The 16,492-nt window shown below is 44.9% G+C and overlaps 1 protein-coding gene across 7 annotated transcripts in view; it reads left to right on the top strand.

The window, feature by feature from the left end:
- ZFAND6 (zinc finger AN1-type containing 6) overlaps nt 1–16,492 on the top strand; it is an 83,431-nt gene that overhangs the window by 15,425 nt on the left and 51,514 nt on the right. Inside the window, exon 1 of one of the 7 annotated variants that reach the window (XM_033166701.1) lies at nt 1,498–1,589. The exons of 5 other annotated variants lie outside the window; for them this stretch is intronic. The gene's annotated coding sequence lies outside the window, so the exon portion shown is untranslated. Of the gene's footprint in view, nt 1–1,497; nt 1,590–12,176; nt 12,276–16,492 lie in introns of those variants that run through there. One more of the 7 variants, XM_033166700.1, reaches the window with a different exon arrangement.

Genomic DNA, 16,492 nt, shown 5'->3' with positions numbered 1-16,492 from the left:
GCTTCACAACAGCCCTGTAAGGGCATTTAGGCTGCCAGAGAGCATGACTGCTTCAACAGTCTGCCAGTGAGCTTCAAGTCTGGGAAGTCCTTATGCAAACCTTAAGGAAGTAGAATGGAGACATTGGTCATGCTGGCTGGGGCTGGTGGGAGTTGCAGTTCAACAGCATAAGGAGGACCACAGGCTATAGGACAGGCATAGGCAACCTCGGCCCGCCAGATATTTTAGGACTACAATTCCCACCATCCCTGACCACTAGTCCTGTTAGCTAGGCATCGTGGGAGTTGTAGTCCCAAAACATCTGGCGGGCCGAGGTTGCCTATGCCTGTCCTATAGCCTGTGGTCCTCCTTATGCTGTTGAACTGCAACTCCCACCAGCCCCAGCCAGCATGACCAATGACCAGGGCTAATGGGAATTGTGCAGCGACATCTTGAGAACCACAGGTTCCCCATCCTTCTACTATATAGGATACATTCACTTCTTGGTAAGGGTGGCCCTTTTACCCATTGGAATTCTCTGAGTGTGAGATGGAGACACTTGTTCTAACATGGGGCCTTCAGTCATCCTAAAACTGCTATGGGGAACCTTTGGCACTTTGGCCCTCCAGATGTTGCTGAACTACAATTCCCTTCAATCCCAGCTAGCAAGACCAATGGCCAGGGATGATGGGAATTGTAGTTAAGCAGCACCTGGAGGTTGGAAGGTTCCCCATGCCTGTCCCAAGGAACTGAGGAAGAAGACATTAGGATGGGGAATGAAATGTGAAGTGATGTGACACTCTTCAGTAGCTTCTGAGCAGGCAGAGAGCTCTGCTCGACATTTGGGACAGGCAGAAACAAACAAAAACACTGACAGAAGGGCAAGGGTGCTAGGAGATTGGTATTTTCTTGGAAATCGGTTGGGGACAAAATTGTCCTTTCTTAGGCCTGCCTACTGGATGTATAGAAGAATCTTACAAAACAGGGGTGGACTAGATTCATGGTTGGATATGTGTGTGTGTGTGTGTGTTGAGACCGGGTGGCAGTGGTGGTTATCAGCACACCAAGGGACCTGTTAGAGCCCTGGAAGGAAGTAGCAAAGGAATACAGAGACCTTATCGTGGCATGTGGGAGGCTTGGTAGAGTTTTAGTAGAAACAGGAAATAGCAGCTCCTGCCTCCAGCAGGTTCTGGAAGGCAGGGGCTTTCCCCAATGGGGAATAGTTGGTATGTGATTTGGGAAGAGGGGAGGTGATGTGGGCTGATGTGCAGCCTCACTGCCCCCAACATGTAAACATGCTGAGGGATGTGAGTTTAACCTCAAGCAGCTGTTGTTTTTGTCCCCAGCTGCCTTGCCCTGTGGAGTATGAGTCAATCAGGTGACGGGATATCCAGGAAATAAATAGACCAGTTAGAAGTGCCTGTGGTTTGGGGTGCTTTGGTTAGAGCTGTGGGGCTCTGAGCTGGCCTGGGGGGCCCACAGACATTTGTCAAAGAGACCACCTGTAGGGTTTGTTTGCGGTCACTGTTCGTTGTGGGCTGATTTTTCTTCTGTTAACCTGCACCCTGGTTCTAAACTTTTCATTTGATCTCAAGAGAATTCGATTCTAGGTGAGTCTGCTTTGGATTGTATAGCCTTCCTTAATGCCTTTCATGAGGTGTATCATGTTCTGCATTATATGTTTAATCTTGTTAGAATTGGGAGCTTTGTCTTTGGCTACAAATTCCCCTTTTTGTCCAGGTGGTTATTTAACTCATGGCAATGCTAGACAATGTGATTTAATTTTATTAATGTTTAGCCTATTACAGGAAAGATCAGAAGGAGGTCAAAAGTGATTTAACTTGCCTGGAGCTGTTGACTGGGACATTTTTTAAAAGTGAATTTCTGCAGGTTACTGTTCCCTCTTGTCTTAGACCTAAATATGGCAATGAATTGACCCCCCCCCCCCGCCCAGCACCAAGCAAAGTCTATCCAATGAGAACACATTTGTGTCTACTTTTCCAGACAGCTGCAGTTTATTTCAAGCAGTAAAGTTCTTCATTTTTGCCATTTTTGCACTGTTAGCACTACCACTTTTGTTATGGGATGTATGCTTATCTTGTTCCTTCGTCTTTGCCTTCAGGCTGAGAGGAAAAATAGTGACTTGTATAGTATTAGTCTTTTGTATTGCATTGGGATTAGAGTGGATGGAGAATTGTGCCTCTCAAAAGGACACTCCAGCCAGCTGTTTCTGCCCAGGTGGGCAGAAGAGTACACTACTCCTCACTTTTTTCACATTGGTTCGGTGTGCACATTGCACTAAGCTACCCTATGGCTTAGCATGAGTGTGTGAGCTCCCAAGGAGAATAACATGTCTGCTTAGCTGGAACTCTTTTGGTCCTGCTGATGCTGTACTGCTGGGAGCTAAGCCATGGTTTGGCATAGTATCCTCCGAAACCATGGTTTGCCTCTTCCAGAGTTCATGGTTAGGGTTCATGGTTTGCCTGGGGGACTAGGAGTGGGGCCCCCTGCAGGGTTGTGGGTGTCTACAATCGCAAGCCTGATGTTGACCTCGTTTCCACCTCCACAAGAACTCAGTCATAATTGGGTTTGTGTGTTTTTTCACTCCTGTTTTGATTGCTGTTTGTGAATGCGTGCCATAGATTTGTGCCTTGAATTTGGACCCGGAGAACCCTTTAGCTGTTCTTAATGATATTCTGACACGTGCGTACAGTGTGCTGTTTATTGTTTCATTGAGAAAAGAACGGGTGGCTGGCAACCGTATCCAAAGTTTACAAGTGTGCCATGCATAGCTTTCTTAAAAAAAAAAAAATCTGTGCCTGGACTTGTTTCTGACTGCAACCTTGCCCACGAGATATGAGAGCCGAGAAGACACCCCAGAGCCGAGGGTGATTTGCTTCCTGTAAAGAATCATTGTGGTATTGTGCCGTTGCTGACTCCCATTTAATGTTAGTAGGTGACTGCTGTGGTTTAAGGCTGGTACATAATCAGACTTCGTAACTTTTGCTCGGAAGCCTTAAGCAGAACAGTAAAACTCCTTGTGTAATCCCTCTAAGAAACTGCATTTAAATAACTTAGTTCCTTTCTTGAATTGTAGATGCTTATTGAACCTTAGGTACTTTTTAAAAATGTGCTTTATTTTTAGGCTTTATAATTAATTCCTCACTATCTTTTGGCTTTCAACTCATTGATGACTTTTATTGGTGCTCTTTGAATTTTCTCTCATTTGACAATGTATTTCGGTTGAGGAGACACCCAGAAATGTAAAAATGCTTCTAGGATACAAAATATCAGCCATAGAGGTGGTGGTGGGGATATCTTTCATTCATTATGGCAGCACCTGGAACTCTCTACCTATCGATATCAGGCAGGCAGTTTTGCTGTATTGTGTTTGGTACCTGCTAAAAAGAAACTTGTTTCAACAAGCCTGCACAGGCATGTATTCCCGTCCCCCTTTATAATAGTTTGTAAATTGCTGGTTTTGTTTAGTTTTTGAAACAATTTCATGTCAATTTGTTTTTAATGTTTGCTTTCATTGGTGTTTTAAGGAATATTTTAGATTGCCCTTTGTAAACCATTCAGAGACTTTCTTTTTGAGTAAATGTATACATTTTGTTAAATAATGCAAAAGTTCTAAGTCTAGAGAGCTTGGTGCTTATCACCTTGAAAGTTTTGCTTAAGGCAGCAGCCTTGAAACAAAAATGGAGAATTTTGACACTTTACAAAATACCTGGTTTATTTACATGTCGTTCAGTCATGCTCATGAGACTGTAGTGTCAGAAGTTTTTCTAGAATAAGTGATTTGGGTTTCTTGCTGCCTCAACTCAGTGGCTTATCTCTGTGCAAAAGATGTTCTCTCGGGCCTCTGTTGCTACTCCGTCCTTTCCTTCCAAAGAACTATTATTTCTCAACTGTTTGCTTCACCATTTGATTGCAGCAGAAACAAATCTTTCACAGATCCCACAGACGTGAATTTCAACCTTAACATCTTCACTAATTCCTTTCATTACCTCTTCCTAAAAATTTTTAGTACTGTATGCAAGTTGCCACAAAACATCTTGTATGTCTTTGAAAATAGGCAACACTTTGTATTAAGGCCACTTGCTGTACAGTATAAATTTGGGGTCTCCCCCCCCCTTTTAATTGAGTGACTTTTTGTATGAAAGGGGGCCAGGGGGGTGGTGAAAGCATGTTGTTAGAAGCCATTTTTACTTGGATGGTGCCCTGACCTGGATGGTGTTATTAGATCAGGGGTGGGGAATGTTTTTCAGCCTGAGTGTGGTATTCCCTCATGATCAACATTCTGGGAGCTGCATGCCGAATGCTGAGCAGGCCAGGAACAAAAGTGGTTGGAGCAATGAATTATTATTATTTTAATACATTTACACCCCACTTTGCCTCCTCCAAGGAGCTCAAGGTGGTGCCTACCTTTCCTCCCTTTCCCATGTTTTCCTCACAACAACCCTGTGAGGTAGGTTAGGCTGAGAGATGGTGACTAGCACAAGGTTGCCCAGCGAGGTTTGTGGCTGAATGGGGATTTGAACCCTGGTCTCCCAGTTCGTAGTCCAACACTCTGACCATTACTCCACAATGGGTGTGACTGTTACCCTTGTGCAGTAGGCTCTATTCCATCTGCGCCGAAGTCAGAGGTTTATGCATGTACCTACTTATCTTCACGAAGACAGGAGTGCCTGGCGTGCTCTGGTCCATGGGGTCACGAAGAGTCGGTCATGACTAAACGACTAACCAACAACAACTTATCTTCACAGACCATCCAAACAAGAAAGGTTAATTATCACAGTCTAAGGACACAGCCCACCAGACGAAAGCAGTTGAGCAGATCCAGTCCATCAGGGGCATGGCCCAAAGAGTGTCCTGGGGGCTAGATTGAGAGGCTGGAATCTGAGGTCCCTCCGCCCTGTATTAGATCTTGCTCACAGAATTGCGGACAAGGTGGTTGATATGTTGCATCATATCCATTCATATTGATAACTGAAAAAGTCATCCCATTTGAAATGTTCCTTAAACGAAATCTAGGACCCCATCTGCACTATACATTTAAAGCTGTATCATAGTGCTTTAAATGGCCATGGCTTCCCCTAAAGAATCCTGGGAACTGTAGCTCATTAAGTGTGATGAGGGTTGTTAGGAGGGCCCTATTTCCCTTACAGAGCTACAGTTCCCTGATTGGTTTAGCACTCATTCCATCTTCACATGGAATTTTGGGCAGTGTTGCTTTAAAGGAATGGGGGGCGGGTCTCCTAACAACTCTCAGCACCCTTAAACTATGGTTTCTGTGGAAGAAACCATGACTGATATGATACTGCTTTGAATTTATAGTGCAGGTGGGGCTTAGCTGTTTTTAAAGCACATTATTCCAATTAAAGAGATTTTAAAGAGGGCATGGCTGGTTATCAACAGGACAGTAGTATTGTGGATTTACCGGTAAACCAAAGAACTGAAGAATTCTTAATCTCTCTGGCTGTTAAAGCAATTGCCCAGTTGATCAGGCAACAGTTAAAATTCTTGGAGGCAAAGTATTTTTTTATTAAGAAAAAGCTTAATTACAGGGCAGGGCAGTGTTTAACAACAGCAGCAGCAGCAGCGGCAGCAGCAACAACAACAACAACAACAAATTTATTATTTATACCCCACCCATCTGGCTGGGTTTTCCCAGTGTGGAATGAAACTCCTAAGATATCTGATAATGTTAGATATGAATAAATTTTTAAAAGTCATTTTATTGTTTCTGTTCCATTGAATTTAGGTCAGAGAATGAAGCATCTATGAATTTTTGCTTTTTATTTTTTATTAATGCATGAATTGCTTTTTACATTTGTATTTAATAAATACAGGGTTTGTTTTTTCAGTTACCAACAAAACCCCAAGGAAAGTGGCAGGGAGGGAAGCTTAAAACCCCTCCCTCCACACCATGGTACAAAAAACCCAAACAAATAAGAAGTAGACTACAGTCATGCATTTTCTTGTCACTTCTAGTGTTGTTACTTACCTACCCCATTTGAACATATACCCTCTAGTTTGTGTTTCTTAAAGTCTTTTCCTAATGGTATTTTTTTTAAAGAGTAAATGCATTGCTTTTGAAACCCTTGGCAGGTGTCTAGCTCTAGACATCTAGAAAATGCTCTTTAAAAATTGGACACCATATTCCATGCCAAAGTGGAGACATAGATCTCCAAAACTTCTCTTTTCATTGTAGTTGTGAGAGACCTGCACATCTCCTTGAACCTTGAACATTTATTTATATGCCTGGTGTACAATAGGGTGTATTATGTCACCTGTCAAAGATCACAAGGGTCAAGGGGTGCTCCAAAATGTTTTGAATTCTTCAAATATTGCATTTGAAAGGTACTGATGAGCAGCCCCTTTTGTAACTTCCTGGTTCAGGGAAACTCTTAATGCATAAGGAAATGTTGGTTAAAGATGTATATTGGTTGATGTAATTGAAGGCACCTTAAGAGATGGAAATGTGGAGGAAATATTTAGATCTGCCATTGTTGTATTTGGCTTGTGAACCTCAGGAAAAGTTCTTGGCATCCTTATGTCTCAAGAGACAATGGAGTGTGTGTGTGTGTGTGTGTGTGTGTGTGTGAAGTCAAGCCGCTGTGTGTGTGTGAAGTCAAGCCTCGCTGATGTGGTCCAGAGGAAAGCAGAGCAATTTGTTTGGAACCAGCTTGGCTGGAAAAGTAGTGATCCAAATTCTTCAGAGTTGTGACTTCTAATAGTGGTAAACAAATGCCATCTCATCCGATACTTCATTTGCTGCGTCTTTGTCCTGTTGGAACAATTCAGTCCCTATTCTGAAGAATGGGTAGGACGTAGGCTATCTGAAAGATTGTCTTAACCTCGGGAATGTGAATCCTTAATAAGGATGTACATGTAATAAACATCATCAGCACAGAAGATGAAGTTGAGGATCAAGTTTGAATGTACCTGTAGAAATTCAGCTCTGCGAACAGGACTGTCCGATTTTGTAGATCAGAATAAGATCTGAACTGCAGCTGGATTTTTCTGCATCCTGTATAGCCAGTCCTAGCCTATATGCAGCTGTTAAGGTGTGGGTATGGGATGTGACATTTTTGTTCCTCCCACCATCTCTACCCATTGGCCATGCTTGCTAAGGCTGATGGGAGTGGGAGTCCCAACAATATCTGAGAGTCGCAGGTCTCCCCTCTCCCCTCACTTAAGGCTACAGATTGATAATGTCATTTATCTGAGCTTGGTTATAAATAATGTGTCCTCCTGGCTTCTAGTGTCGCTGCGTGTGTATTTACTTATTATGCATATAAATATTTTTTATCCTGCTCTTGTTACCATTACAGTGGTACCTCGGGTTACAGATGCTTCAGGTTACAGACTCCGCTAACCCAGAAATAACGCTTCAGGTTAAGAACTTTGCTTCAGGATAAGAACAGAAATCGTGCTCTGGCGGCGCAGCAGCAGTGGGAGGTCCCATTGGCTAAAGTGGTGCTTGAGGTTAAGAACAGTTTCAGGTTAAGAACGGACCTCCGGAACAAATTAAGTTCTTAACCCGAAGTACCACTGTAATTCCTAGGGTGGCAAAAACTGTGCAAAGCTGCCTTCATGGATTTGTCATTTCTGGTTATTCTGATGCAGGTTCACTGTGCATGTGGGATTCTGAAATATGAAGCAAAACTTGCTAGGTAGGGCACCTGGGGTTGCCAAGGGAGAGGCCAAACATTCTCTGCCATTACCCTCAAGCCCAGTTTCTGTTTTGGCTTGACTGGGCCACAGTGCAGTGTGCCAAGAAACTTTGTGCCTGTTGGGTTAATTTCAGAGCTCACAAGTAATGGAGCAGCTTGCTGGGATTCCTACCCCCCCCCCCCACCGGCCGCTATTGTTCTTGTTTGTGTGGGGATCTGCTGCCTAGTCTGAAGCTTGTCTTGTTGTGCACTTGGGCTGTTGATTACTTAAAATAGGAGGGACCTGCATCTGAAGGCTCAGTCTGGCACCCTGCACAGCTCATGATTCTCCCCCCCCCCCCACACACACACCTCACCACACACAGCTGCTTTCCTTCCATGTTCAAGGCCTCTGTGGACCTTGCCACAGGACCCTGTGGTCAGGCGGTCTCCCTTTGCTGCTAAATTACGGGCTGAAGATGAGAGCATGCACTGCCAACTTTGTTCAGCCTTGCCTTAGGTGCCCCCAGAAAGGCATATTTGTTCCTGCTTCGGGAAAGTTTTGGCTTCCACACAGTTGTCAAATGAGAGAGCAGAACTACGCTTTTCCCCCTCTTCTTTGACTGGCAATGTCAGCAGCAGTAGCAGAGAATAGATTTATTTTTCTCTCTTGGTTTTCCCAAAGCACTTTCCACAGATCATGGGGTTGCAGGCTCACCGCTCACTTCATTTCGTTTGTGCATTTTAGTTTCACTTAGTGGTTGTATAAGAATTCCTGAAAGCTTCTGAGAGGCTATGAGCTTAACGCCACACAAACTTTGCCTAAAATCCTAAGAAGTTGAGGAAGCTGCTCTACGCTGAATCAGATTGTTGGTCATTCTGTTTCAGCATTGTCTATATCCGCAGTTCCTAAACCATTTTTTCCCCACGGACCACTTGAAAATTGCTGAGGGTCTGGGCAGACCACATAATGATTTTTCTGCTCGTTGTAGCAATAGTAATGCAGTGTGTCGTGCTAGGTGCTGTATGCTTTTTAATTGCATTTTAATTGCTGCTTTTATTTCTTATATGCTGCATTGTGTTCAAATGGTGTTACCACAAAATAACATTTACGAAAGAAAAGAAGCAACAGAATGCAATTAAAAATAAATATGATTATTTAATGGGATGGAGGTGCTTCCTCTCATCTTCAACCACAGAAATGCCACAGACCACCTGAGTAAACTTCATGGGCCACTTTTGGAGCACAGTTGGGAACCCCAGATCTACATCGTCTGACAATGGCTCTCCAGGATTTCAGGCAGGGGCGTTCCCATCCTTACCTGAAGATTGAATTTGGGACCCTCTTTTAATATGTAAAACATGTGCTATAGGGCCTCATTGAGCTATGGGCCCCACAAGGGTAATTCAGGGCTGAAGGGTTTTTTTGTTTTGTTCTTCGCTTTGTGAGTTGAGATAAAATGACTTTTATGTTCTTGCTGGTCTCTGAGACTGGGCAGAAGACCAGATAGCCAATAAAAAATAGAAATCCAGTCTGTGCATTGTGTGGTCCTCGTGTGTATACTTCATCTGATCATTATAATGATAGGGAGCAGCTGTAAACTGGCTTGGAATCTAATTCCCACCTCCCTAATTCAGGGCCCTCTCTATCTTCAGATTGCACCACAAGACCAGTTAATCTTTGCAATAGCCTAAAATTACAGCGTGATTGGATAGCTTCCTCTCCCCCCCCCCCAATCCTCTTGACCTTGTGCTTTATGCCAGTTGCGCGTCCATATGTTGCAGTTCGTTTGCAGCAACGAAGCAGCTACATTTCTAGTGCTGTGTCTTTGGGAAAGGACTTCACAGAGCCAATCTGATTTTGGAGTATGATTCTTTTAAAAACTAATTTATTTAAATGTATATCCTGCCCTTCCTTCCAAAGGAGCCCATTTTGCATTTTATTATATTGATTTATTTAAAGCATTTCTATACTGCGCTGTATAGGGTGGCACTTTGGGTTAAACCACAGGGCCTAGGGCTTGCTGATCAGAAGGTCAGTGATTCGAATCCCCGCAACGGGGTGAGCTCCCATTGCTCGGTCCCAGCTCTTGCCCACCTAGCAGTTCCAAAGCACGTCAAAGTGCAAGTAGATAAATAGGTACCACTCTGGCAGGAAGGTAAACGGCATTTCCGTGCGCTGCTCTGGTTCGCCAGAAGTGGATTTGTCATGCTGGCCACATGACCCGGAAGCTGTATGCCGGCTCCCTCGGCCAGTAACGTGAGATGAGCGTCGCAACCCCAGAGTCAGACACGACTGGACCTAATGGTCAGGGGTCCCTTTACCTTTACCTATACTGCCCATCAAGTCACCCAGGCGACCGAACGGTCACTTCGAAATAAAAAAGCAGCAGCTTTAAATTGGCAATATATAAAATCCAGCATGCCTTTCTGCAGTTCTTTTTATACAGAGCACCAGTTTAAGGTGCTTATTTGTCAAAGTTAGCCCTGTGCTATGCCCAGGTTATCATTTACTTAATTTGAGTTGGGATAGGCCACTGGGCTTTCAAGGAGGACATAGAGGTATTTTGCTGGCATCCATCTCTCTGTCTCAAGAGACAATGGAGTGCATCTCCAGGGATGAAGTGTTAACAGCACCAAAGTGACCTCCCCAGGGCGTAAGCCTGGGCAGTGTGTTCAGCGGTTGTGGGCTGCCCAGATGGCAAGACCCTCCTCTTGACCTCGCTGATGTGGTCCAAAGGAAAGCAGAACAAGACACTTAGCCCCAGCCTGGCTGCAGGGGTTGCACAGAAGGAGGCATACAAGGCACCATCCAATTTTCTTAGGGATTCCACTCCAGATTTGTGTAGGGTTTACTCCTTAGCCTTCTCTTCTCCTGAAAACATCCCACCAGATAGCAGAGGTTTAGGAGCAGAGTTTTCCTTGTCCTAGGTGGGCTTCCTTCCCAGATCAACGAGCCCCATTTGCCCCTATGTGCAGAAACTAGCCTACTGTACAGAGGTAAAGGTTACATCCTCTGCTGTTCTTACTTTTACCCCTGGCTTACTCAGTTCTTACTTTTACCCCTGGCTTACTCAGCACGGGCATGTGGTCCCTGGGAGGTTGCCCAGAAGGGGAGGCATCCCTAGGACTGAAAAAAGCCCCCCCCACTGCGTACAGCTGTAAAAACTACGCAGGGGGGGTTCCTTGTAATGCCCCTCAGCTGCCTCTTCTCATCCATGAGCAAAGGCAAATGGAATTGAGCAGCTGCAGTTAATAAGGGGAGGATTCTGAAGAGCACCAGAGGCCCTAGCACATTGGAGAAGGGGGAATAAAGAGTCTTATGTCACTCACTGCTATGGATCAAGACAGCTGAAGTGCACCATGGGGGCCACTGCTGCTTTTTCTTTATTTATATTCCACCTTTCTCCAAGGAGCTCAAGGTGCCTTGCATGGTTCCCCCAGTGTGATCCTCACAACAGCTCTATAAGGTAGGCTAGGCTGAGAGAAAGGCTGCTCCAAGATCACTCAGTGAGTCTTTATGGCTAGGATTTTAACAGGGGTCTCCCCAGCCCTGAGACAAAACACTCTAACCATTGTCCCATACTGCCTGTCAATCAGGATTTGCACTCTGGACTGCATTGAGTTGGGACAGGCAACTGTGGGTATCTGACTCTGATATGTACGACTTGGCAGGGCAGCCACTGTGATGCCCTCCAGATGTTCAGGACTCCAACTCTCATCAGCCACAGCCAGCATGGTGAAAGGGTTTGCTGTCACTTCAGCCTCTGGAAGTCACAAAGGCCACAGTGTCTCTCTCTCCCCCCCCCTCCCCATCTAGCTGAACATGGCATACCAACCGCTGAAGACAGCTTAGAGGAAGTCCAGTGATATCACAACTGGTGCTTGAGTTTGCTTGTTTTCCTCTTTCCTCCCCACCCCATTTTTCCTTTTGTGACATATCTTTTTTGCCTTTTAGATTTTAATCCTTGGCACCGGGAATGCCCTGTCTTTTATTGATCTTTTCTGCTGAAGAGCTGGGTAAAAATGCTTTAAGCAAATAAAACAAAATTGACCCTGTAACTTAAAATAAGCAGGAACAGATGCACTTACGGTGGTTTTCGCTTGGCAAAGTTTCACATAACCTCTCTCTCTTTCTCTAATAATAGACTGACCTCATTTTTCACACCACTGTTTTGTAAGGCTTCTTCACGTTCCTTGCTTAAGTGTTGTGCTTCTTGAGTATAATTACTACATTCAGGTTCCCCAGTGATGATCGCGGTTTCATTTGCATAGTTTTTCTGCAAAGGCTGCCTGATCTGTTTGTCTGTGCTGTTTTGGCACCTAGTTTCATTGAAAGCTGCCTTTTGCCTCTCTACGAAATCTGTGCGTTGTTCCTTTAAGAAACCAGCTTGCTCAGGGTGTCTTAACCTGCTTAACCTACCCTGCTAGCAAGGAAAAAGTTCTTTAAATAATGGATATTAGCTTTTACCAATTAGGATTATAAGCTTCACAAACAGGGTGGAGTTTCCCCAGTTCAGCCAGTCACATTTGGAGAAGGTGGGGCGTAATGTTCAGGGTAGGTTGCACGGGAGCACAGCTTCAAGTGAAGTTAATCTGGGGTGAAGCAAACAGAAAATTGTGCAGATCTTGTTGGTAGGTCTTCTTTTGTTGCTCTGAGAGTGTCTGTGTTTTTTCCACTTTGACTCCAAGACTGTTTAGTCAGCGTGCTTTCAGCTGATTTTGCCATTGTTCGTTTTGTGGTGCTGGCAGGATATTAAAATTTATGCAGGGAAGCAGAACAAAAGGGGTCTTTGGACAGGAAATCAGGTGTCGAGACACAAACTTGACTTGAGTTTATTTTTTCACCGATCTCCAATTTAAACCGCCTTCTTTATACAGAAAAGTGATTTTTCTGTGTATGTGGCTATTCCTACGGTGTTGTGGGCTGTTGGGTCTGTATTTTTTCTGTGGCACTGCAGCTCTTAAATCTCATTGGTCTGTGTTTAACCTCTTAATTTCTTTTGAACTGATGATTATTGTTATTGCTCAGGGAGGGGAGGAGAGATAATGACATTTTTTCCTTATAAAATAAAACCATCTGCTTTTACATGCTTTCCCCTTTTCACCTGCATCTTCAAGATCGTATTTATACAGATAAATATATTATTTTGGTTTGTTTATTTACAAGAGGATGGAGGAGAAATTAGTTAAAATATGTAGGTCCCTGTGCATTTTTTTGCGGAGTTTGGGACGGGTGTGTGTTCAAAGTTGACATTCCTGAGTGTGTGCCTCTTAATGCTGATTTCCCAGAATGAGGCTTACCCAAGTTATCATCCTACCTTTTCAGTGTAAGAATAGAATTTCTCGCAAGCAGTTTCTCTTATGTGCAGTATCAGCTGCACATAAACCTCAGAAACACAGTTGTTCTACATATTCAGGTTCTCTCTGTGTGTGCTGTGTAATGTGTGCCTGTGTTTTGTTTTGTATTTTTACCAGTTGGTTTTGACTTGAAGAGTGGGTGTTAAATGTCTCTTCCTTGGCCGGCCTGCATGATTAGTGCCCCAAAGACAACAGGATATTTGTGCTTCTGTAGTGTGACCAGGACAGATTAGGCAAATATCTGACCTTTTGCCTGCCCTAAGCAGCATAAAACTTTTTATTTTATTTTAAACCAGATATGACTTAAAACTGAAGGGAAAGCTGAAATAGGCCATTCTCACCCACTTGGAGCAGACATTTCTGTACAGTATTTAGGATCAGTGTTTGGATGTTCCTTGGAAGTGCCTGTCGTCCTCCAGAGTTTTGGAAGGGGGGTTGTTGTTATTGTAGCAAAGGGTCTTTTTGGCAGTCCGCTTGAGTCAAGTAGAGAGGGTTTTGGCTTGCTACACTCTATCCCTCCTCAAAAAGGCATTCCCATAAAGTTAGTAGCTGTCACCATAATCTTAGGGACGTTCACAGATTTCATTCAAACACTGTGCATCGTGTGGACCTGTGTGCACAATAGTTGAACTGTGCAAATCAACAAGTGTGTGCCTTCTCACACCAACACTTGTACATGCATAGAGCCAACTTGTACCTGTGTGCATTGTAAGCAGCTGATTGAGTTAGACTAAACATGCAACTGTTAGCCTTGAAACTCAGACTTTTCCTCTCTATTCACTTGGTGCTGCTGGAATCTTCCTATGCATGGATAGAGTTCAAGCTCAAACTACTTGTGGAAGCAAAATCTGCCCTGAAAAATAAACATGTTAGTCTGCTGGAATGGTTGGAGAGCATCTCTCTGAGATAGCGCCAGCCTTCCTGCCACTCTTCGCACAGAGCTACTATTACTGCACCATGGCAATATACCAGTAGTCCCAGAGGGATGCGCTACAACACTGTTTACAAACCTGGTGCCCCCCAGATACTTTGGACAGAAACATACACTCTTCCTTTACATTTTCAGTGCATTGGGGATATTTTGAGAAGGAATCTCCATATATGTTGTTTTGAGAAATCGTGCTTCTGTGGGGCAGGCGGACTTTGAAATGAATGGAATCTTGAACCTTTCTTTAAATGCGGGTCCAAATTGGTGAACATAATTTTAATCCATTTCCCAACCATTAGTGGAGAACGCAAGTGGTGGAAGGAATTGCCCCCAAGGAGCATGCAGTTTGGGTTTGCCTCCGCAAGGAGTCTCTGGGGAGGGGTGGGTGTTCTGTGGTGGGATCCACACAACTAAGGATCTCTTGTTAGAAATAGAAAATGAGATGGTAAGCCTTGGTTTGGGCCATATAAGAACATAAGAAAATCCTGGTTGGGTTAGGCCAGGGGTCTGCAACCTTTAAGACACAAAGAGCCACTTGGACCCGTTTCCAAAGGAAAAAACAACAACTGGGAGCCGCAAAACCATTGCGACATTTAAAACAAATATAACGCTGCATATAGTGTTTCTTACCTTAATGCAATAATAATAAATAACGTATAGGAGCCAATGCAAAGTATAATTAGTAAAAACAACAAGAATAAGTTCTTACTTTTTTGCATTGACTCAGGGGCGTACCCAGGATCAAAACTGGGGGGGGGGGCAAGCCATGGTCGTTCAGGTTGTGACATTTCAGCACGGAAAGGCGAATGAAACCAAAATTTTAGGGAAATTGTATATAATTATAGCAGTGCTTTATTACAGTAGTTATTACAATTATTTGCTTGGTTTTTTAAAATTTTTATTCTAGTTACATGTCTTATACCAGGGGTGGCCAACTCCCAAGAAACTGTGATCTACTTTCAGCAGTGATCTACCCCCGTTTTTTGGGGTTCAGCTCAAAGTTGTTTTGGGGGTGGTGGTGGGTGGGAGAGAGGGCTTCCCCCTCTAAGATAGGTTGGCAAGCGAACTAATAAAGAAAGAAAAAGGGGGGTGGGAATGGAAAAGTGGGGTGGAAAAATATAAATTGGGGGTGGGGTGGGGTGGGGTGGGGAGAATATCTATTAAAAATATGTAGTAGTTTAAAAAATAAAAATAAAGGGGGGAAATCTTTTTCTTCTTTTTCCTTTTTTTGAAAACAAAAACAAAAGGGGAAGAGAAGAAAAAGGGGGGATAGAGGGAGAAAAGGGTAATAATAAAAATTCAAATAGAGTGGCTGCAGCAGCTGTGGGGGGTGTTTGTTTGTTTTTTCGTTTGTTTGTTTGTTTTAAAAATGGGATTTCTCCCCTTGGATTAAAAAAGGAGGGAAGGAAGAAAAAGAGGGGGGGTGGGAGAGCAAGGCAAAAAGCCAAAAAGCAAAAAAACAGGTTTGAGGGGGGGGAATTGCGCCAGGCACTGCAGCGCGCCGGCCTCGGGGCTCCGGGCTCCCGAGCCGCCCTTGGGGCCGTCGTTGAGCATGTACACCGCCCGCAGCGAGCGCTGGCGAAGCACCGGCTGGCGGAGGTTTCAGAAGCAGCCCGGACGTTTTCGCCGCCGCCGCCCCAAAGCAGCTCTACTTCATCCTGTCGGCGACCATCACCGCCCTCCCGTCACGGCGACACCTGGCCCGCTTTGAAAAGGATTCCGCCCGACAGGGGCCGCTCAGAACAGGGGCCGCTCCAATCGCCGCCGCCACCTCCCGCCGCCTTAATTATCCCGACTCTTCTCTCTCTCGATAACTCGCAAAGCCCAGCTCCTTCTTCTCCCCGCCCTAACGCCACCCTCATTGGCACGTTCCCCTCAAACAGGAACAGGCATCCCGGCGGCTCATTGGCCGGACGAAGCGTCGCTCTCCCGTGCCCGCCTCCCGCCTTCATCCTCAGTGGCTACCTCGGTGGTAAGGCCCCGGCTCCGAGCCTATGCGCCAAGGCAGGCGATCTGTCCTGCCAATCGGCATGCCGAGGTGGTAAAAGCTCAGCCCTCCCCACACGCTTATTGGTGTGAAGAAGTCGCTTCCTCTCTCTGGGAGTGGTCAAGGTGGACATCAATCTTGGGTCTGTCCTCGGGAACCCCGAGAGGGCTGAGAAAGACCGCCCAGCTGTTCAACGTTGATGCGGATTATTCATGGTTTTTTTGGCCCCCCCTTTTTTTGCCGATAACCATTTAATTATTATTGAAAGGGCATTGAAAGGGGGCATGCCGGAGCCGCGGGAGACCTGTCAAAGAGCCGCATGCGGCTCTGGAGCCGCAGGTTGCTGACCCCCGGGTTAGGCAAAAGATTCAGTGGTTGGGGGAGGCTCACATGGCTGAATGTTCATCCCTCCAAAACTCCAGCTTCCTGCAAGGAGACCCAAAACAACTTTGTCCAGGAGAAGGATTTGCTGGTTTTCTGTGTGCAGAGAATTGTGTGCTATCAAATTTTCTTAAACGGAGGAACATTCAGCCATAGGAGTCCCCACCCTGCGTCCTGTGCAGTCTGATATGGTGC

Source organism: Lacerta agilis, chromosome 13 (genome assembly GCF_009819535.1).
Source record: "Lacerta agilis isolate rLacAgi1 chromosome 13, rLacAgi1.pri, whole genome shotgun sequence".
NCBI classification, from domain to species: domain Eukaryota; kingdom Metazoa; phylum Chordata; class Lepidosauria; order Squamata; family Lacertidae; genus Lacerta; species Lacerta agilis.
This window is presented reverse-complemented; position numbering and strand designations above follow the sequence as displayed.